Source organism: Lactuca serriola, chromosome 7, assembly GCF_051521515.1.
Source record: "Lactuca serriola cultivar US96UC23 chromosome 7, Lser_US96UC23_V15, whole genome shotgun sequence".
Classification (NCBI taxonomy): Eukaryota; Viridiplantae; Streptophyta; class Magnoliopsida; order Asterales; family Asteraceae; genus Lactuca; species Lactuca serriola.
In genome coordinates, this window is record NC_136414.1 from 87611766 (window position 1) to 87617994 (window position 6229).

The 6229-nt window shown below is 37.1% G+C and overlaps 1 long non-coding RNA gene across 1 annotated transcript; it reads right to left on the reverse strand.

Moving 5' to 3' along the window:
• Positions 1–3527: 3527 nt before the first annotated feature.
• On the reverse strand, positions 3528–4836 carry LOC145062208 (uncharacterized). The gene is made up of 2 exons (XR_013687479.1): positions 4564–4836; positions 3528–4137 (listed from the first exon to the last, which is right to left on the reverse strand). It is a non-coding gene; the product is annotated as an uncharacterized LOC145062208 (long non-coding RNA).
• Between the last annotated feature and the right edge of the window lie 1393 nt (positions 4837–6229).

Below are 6229 nucleotides of genomic sequence, written 5' to 3' on the forward strand. Positions count from 1 at the left end.
ACGTCGGTCAGACTTGGAGTTTTAGGTTCGGGATATGGTACTGCTAAATGTGTCACCTTGGAAATGTGTCATCCGATTCAGGAAGTGGGGCAAGCTGGGCCCCAAGTATATCGGTCCTTTTAGAATCTTTGCCCGGGTGGGCAGGGTTGCTTACCGTTAGGATCTACCCGAGGAGCTTCGTCAGATCCATAGCACTTTTCATGTCTCTCTGATGTGGAAGTGTTTAGTTGATGATTCCGTAGTGATTCCATTTAAGGGTAATTAGGTCGATGATCGTCTGAATTATATATAGAGACCAGTGGTGATCCTCGATTGGAGGACGAAGGCCTTGAGGAACAAGGTCGTGGAATTGGTGAAGGTGCAATGGTAACACCGGAAGGGTTTAGAATGGACATGGGAGCCTAAAGATGAGATGAGGGAGCGTTATCTAGAGTTATTTAAAGCGACGGACTTTGAGAACGAGGTTTGATTCAAGTGGGGGAGAATTGTAGCATCTGAACCTTGAGGTACGTAACATATTAAATTCTTACAGTTGGGAGGAGGGCACGATGTGTTCCATAGTGGTCCCGACGTGGGTGAGCATTGACCATTTGTCCCGCATTGTTGAAGACTCACGACATGAGGCATAAGGTCTCACGATGTGAGCAAGGTCTGATGACCCAAAACCCTAATTTTCGAGTATTTAATGGAATGAGAGAGCTAGGGTTTCCCATCCTCAGCCTCTCTCACTTTCTAGCCTCCTGGAAACCTTAGATTCGACCTCCTTGAGACCTTCAGCCATTGTTGGTGACCTTGAAGAGCTTATTTGGTGGTTTTTGGTCCATTAAAGTGGAAGAGGACTCTTGTGGGGCTTCATTTTGGTAATCTAGCTTCTACCTCTTGGTCTTGCTGACCTTTTGGACCTCTGTAAGTCATAAAGCTCTTACCTTTTTGCCTCATGCATGCTAGATCTAGGTTTTGGAGCTTTTTTTTTTGCATGGTTGGATTGTGTAGCATGCATGGGATCCATAAAGTTGGCAACTTTATGGATCATTGAGACATCTTCTGTATATGAGGCTTTGGATCTGAGTTTTGGAGTTGGTTTTAGACTCCAAGTATGAGTCTTGATCTTATTACCTTTTTTTTTTTTGACCTACTTAGTATCTAAGTCATGCATTGGATATGCGTGACTAAAAAGCTATGATTTTCATAGTCCTTTGGGTCGAGGAAGATCCTCTGGAAGGTCCCAAAGAATGTCTTAAAGTATTAAGAGCTTAATGCTCAAGTTGGTCGTGTTGGAATAGTGTCTAAGGCTACAACTATATTAGGTAAGTATTTGACCCGATTGTGCATGGTCCTTTTGGGTTGCCTTCACCATAGCAACTTGATAGGATGATTTATTATGAGAGAATAAATATTATTAATATATTATGAGAATAATATAAGGAATAATAATATTTTTATTTGATTAATATAAGTCATAGATTAATTAGTATTAATTTGGTGACTTTAAGAGATTAATTAAATAAGAGGGTATAAACTGTCAATTGTTTGATAGTTGCACTTTGGGCTGTAAATCCTTAAGGGATAAGGGTTGGACGATTCTAGGGCTTGGGATAGCCTCAAATTCGTCCAAGGTTTATCTTTAGAAAGGATTTGGATTGCTTTAAGGAAAGATTATCCAACTAGGGTTTAAGGGTGAAACCCTAGGAGCCTTACAATTATAAATAGACCTCTAAGGCAAGGGAAATCGGCACCTCTGCTAAAGCAAAGAAACCATGGCCGATTTCTAATCCCTCCCCTCTCTCTCAAATAATCCTCCTTGCTAGTTGGTGTTTGTAAGCCATTAGAGGAGTGACAATTGTGACTTTAGAGCTCCAAGACAACAAGATCAAAACAAGAGATTCAAAGGTAAACTTCTAGATCTGATTTTGTATTATTCTTATACCTAATAAGTCATTAGAAGTCTTGGATTCAAAGCATGTTTAATTAGATAAACCTAGATCCAAGCATTAGGGTTTGCATGTGCACATAGGAATGTTCATATGGCCAAAACCTATCAGGTCGAACATGTATCAGGACATGAGAAATGAGGTTGTCCCGATCTAAGGAACCTGGTTGGATGAGTTATGGTGGAGTCGACTCGCTGAGTGGGGCCGGGTCGAGTCCATTCTCACGACGTGACCAAAGAATAGGTCATGGCGTGAGGGTGAGCTGATAGGAATGTTGACCGTTGACCTTAGGCGTTGACTTTTGATCAGAGTTGACTTTTGGTCAGCTCTTGGTTTTGAAGGGTAGACTAAGGGTTTGCCTTGTATGATTATACAGGTGTGGAGTAGCACCCGTGTAGCTGACCGTGAGAGCAGGAGTAGCTGATTATTGATCGAGAGGTGAGTTTCCTCCACTATGCTCGTGGGTCACAGGCACCAAAACCGACTCACTAGATTATCTTAGTAGGATGATAGTTGTCTTCGTGACAATTTCATGTTATGTTTGTTTTTGTATGTTGTCTTCGTGACTTTTGCTAATAGGATTGTATGCTTAGATGTAGGGGTGAAATAGACCCAATACTAGTTGAAAGAGACTGAAGTGGGTGAAATAGACCCATTACCGGTTGAAAGATACCGAAGGGGGGTGAAATAGATTCAATTATGTTTTGACTGCTATGTATGTATCGTATGGGGTATTTTGATGAGTTCACTAAGCTTTGTGTTTGCAGTTTTCAGTTTATGTTTCAGGTACTTGCAGCTCAAAAGGGAATGGTCCGACCTGATCGCACTGCATACGTCCATGTTTTTTACGCATTATGTGATTCTGGGATTGTACTCTGATATTATTTCATTATGATACACTTTTTCTTATTTTAACATGATCACTGGATGTTTTGAAATGAATTAAATATGAATTCGCATTGGCAGCTTGTTTAGTCTTGTTAGCCAATAAAAAAAATATTCACTTTTGTAGGCTGATATGTACTCCACCTTGTAGACACGACACCATCCAGAAGAATAGTATCCTTAATAAACTTTCGAACTTTCAAAACAATGAATGCAATATCTCCACCTAAGTTCAATGCCAACTTTCATGCAATGTCTAATTTCTTTTGTGTTGTATATGTTAATTATAAATGCATCACATATCATATTCATCACAATTTGAATGTGGAATTATGTGTTCCAGGTTAGAAAACAAATACTATATACACATAAAAGTGAAATATTTCAATAATTTTGTTTACTAGGTACCATACATGTAACAAACGTAATTTCTATGGTACCTGAATGTGATGGAGGTGGTGTTTATAACCATGTGATATAAGTAGTTCTGAGTTCATTTTTCCGGTGTATATATACAGAGAGGTCCATAAACGAGGAATGTAGATTTTTAGTTTTTGTAAAAGTCAAAGCATCTTTTTCATGTGTAACATTTGATTTTGGTATATAAAAGCATTGCAAAGGTGCAATAGACCAAGAAAGCTAGGTAACATGTTAAAGGAAGTACATCAGTTACACTTAATGATCACATAAAATGTTTTTTTCATGAAAAAATGAAAAGAAAAGCACGATGGTTCTTTGTAAATTATTTTTTAGTCTAACCGAATATGGATCTTCAAACATGTTAACCATAAATCTCCTTAACTAATTCAATACCACATGAAATTGTGGTCTAGAACTATATTTTAACAGGGGTGGTGGACACTATTAAATACTAGTGAGACACTAGAAAAGGAACAAATACGTATTACAACACCAGAGATAACTAGACTTGGGTTATACAGTCAACCAACCAATTTAACTTTATACTTTTGCTCCTATTGTACATACAAAAATACGATCAATGTGAAGAAAAAGGAGATTCTCGAAGTGGTGATGCAAACGAGCAGGTGGATTATCTGGGGATATAGAATAACCTTCTGTTTGGCGATTAGAGTTTCAAGAAGGAGTCCATCTTGGATTAAGAAGGAGCCAATCTTGGATTATGTTATTGATCATGCTTTACTTTGGTTAAAAAGTAGGAAACGTGGTTATTCTTTTGTCAAATAAACCAGGCTTCTTTAGTTTACCATTCCAAGAAGTAAGTTATTCTGAAAATTCCAAAATACCCACAAAGATATAATAATGATTGCATCGAAAACTTCTTAATTTGAACTGTATAAACCTGTATCATGACAAGATATGAATAAATGATCTCACTTTTCCAGTAACCAAATCACAAAACAGGCAAATAACCGAATCCACACCGATCCCTCCATCCATCAATTTCATATGAATAGTAAGACAACCGCAATCTCCAAGCAAAAACATTTAGTTTAATTGAAATAAGAGAGTTTCATCTTGTAGGAAATTTCATGAGACCAAATAGCATTATCTAAAAAATATCTAGCCGACACCACACGTACAACTTGTTAGAGTCACTGTTCCAAAGTATTTTAGCCGATACATATTACCATATATTGTTTAGATTTGAATATATTGTATTCTCTTGCACTTATGTCGTAAAATCAAATCCCGGCTTCTTAGGATCTCCTTTGTAATCATGTATATATTCCGGTCAGTTGAATGAGAAGGGGAAAGGAATTCATACCATATATTATCGCATCAGGGCCCTAAAATGACATAGTCCTATCTTCTTAATTAATTCTTCATGTCTCATCTACACACCATCTTCTTCTCTTCTTCTATTTGTCTCCCTTCCATTTTCTCTATCAATCTCAATATTCATCATGGTTAATACCCAATACCGAAAGCTACCACAATTGAATTTCATTCTTCCTTCGTTGTGACCAATATCAAGAATTTGTTAGTATATTGTATTTGATGTAGTCCACTGTATTAGCCCATGTTCCATAGGCCCTTAGGTTAGCCCATATTTATCATGTATATATGTATGTGTATCTTCTTTTAAGGCAATTAATATGATTCTCATTCCATATTAGGGTAACCAAAGGGTTTCTAGCCCATCGGTATCAGATGGTGCCCTCCCTCTTTGAGGTCGAGTGAACATAAATGGAATTAGGTGTTATTTTAGAAGTAGATTATATATTTATATTTATTGGTTCAAAAAAAAAAAAGACACCATTTGATCCTATAATTTCTCTTTCCTTTTTTTCATCTCATTTCTTCCACCGGCCAACCCTACCCCACCTATAGAACTACAACCCGTCTTCATTTCTCCGTCTCCTAATGAACACCGCCCTCCACCGCACAAGGTTTTTGGGATTGCAAACATCAAATCCCACATTTCCCTCATCTTGGATCTTCAACGACATAATTATGATTCTTGGAGAACACTCTCCACAACCCACTGTTGTGCGTACGATGCACTAGACCACATCAAATCCACCTATGATACAACCGAAGCATGGCAAAAGGTGCATGCAGTGGTTCGGATCATACTCATACGCGATATTACTTCCCAGACATGTTCAGTTCTATTAGGAACAACAAAATATTTGCATAGAGTCGTTGACATTCAAGACACACAAAAACACCGACAACTTCGATAAGACTTGATGGATTATATCTATGGCCGTAACAATGATGATGATGATGAGTAGTGTATTTAGAAAGAAAAAAAATTATGTGTTTTTTTCGTCTTGTAATTATAAAGTATTTTTTTAAAAATTTAAATGTGATGTTTAATTTAAATATTATGTTTTATAAAAAATATATTTGTTTTTGTAATTATTAAAAAAAATAAACTTTAAAAAATAAAAAATAAATGATGACATGGAAATTAGTTGGTGTTTTAACATGATAACCATTCCTACAATGGTGTTACAACATCATGGTTGATGTGACGTGCTAGATCACACATTTTTTGTGTTATGACATGTTGTCCATACTTACTTAGTCTTAATCAAGTAAGCTTGCATCATAAAGTAGGTAAACATTCTTTTATTTATTTATTTTTCTTTTTTATTCTTTAAGAAAAAAATGTCTAACTTCTTAGGAGATGTTTAGAAGTGCTTTTCAATCAATTTATTGGCTTTTTGGAAAAATCAGGAATTGTTGACTTCATCCTCGAAGTCCATTGCCGCGGATAATTTGGGGTAGTGCTCTTGCATCTTCGCCTTAGGCTCCCAAGTCTATTCGGAACCTTTCCGATGCTGCCACTGGACCTTGACCAAAGATAACACCTTGTTGCATAAAGCCTTTGTCTTCCTATCCAAGATCGTCACTAGTCTTTCAACATAATTACGATGATCGTCAGCCTGAATATCGTCCAAAGGGACAATCGCAGAGTCATC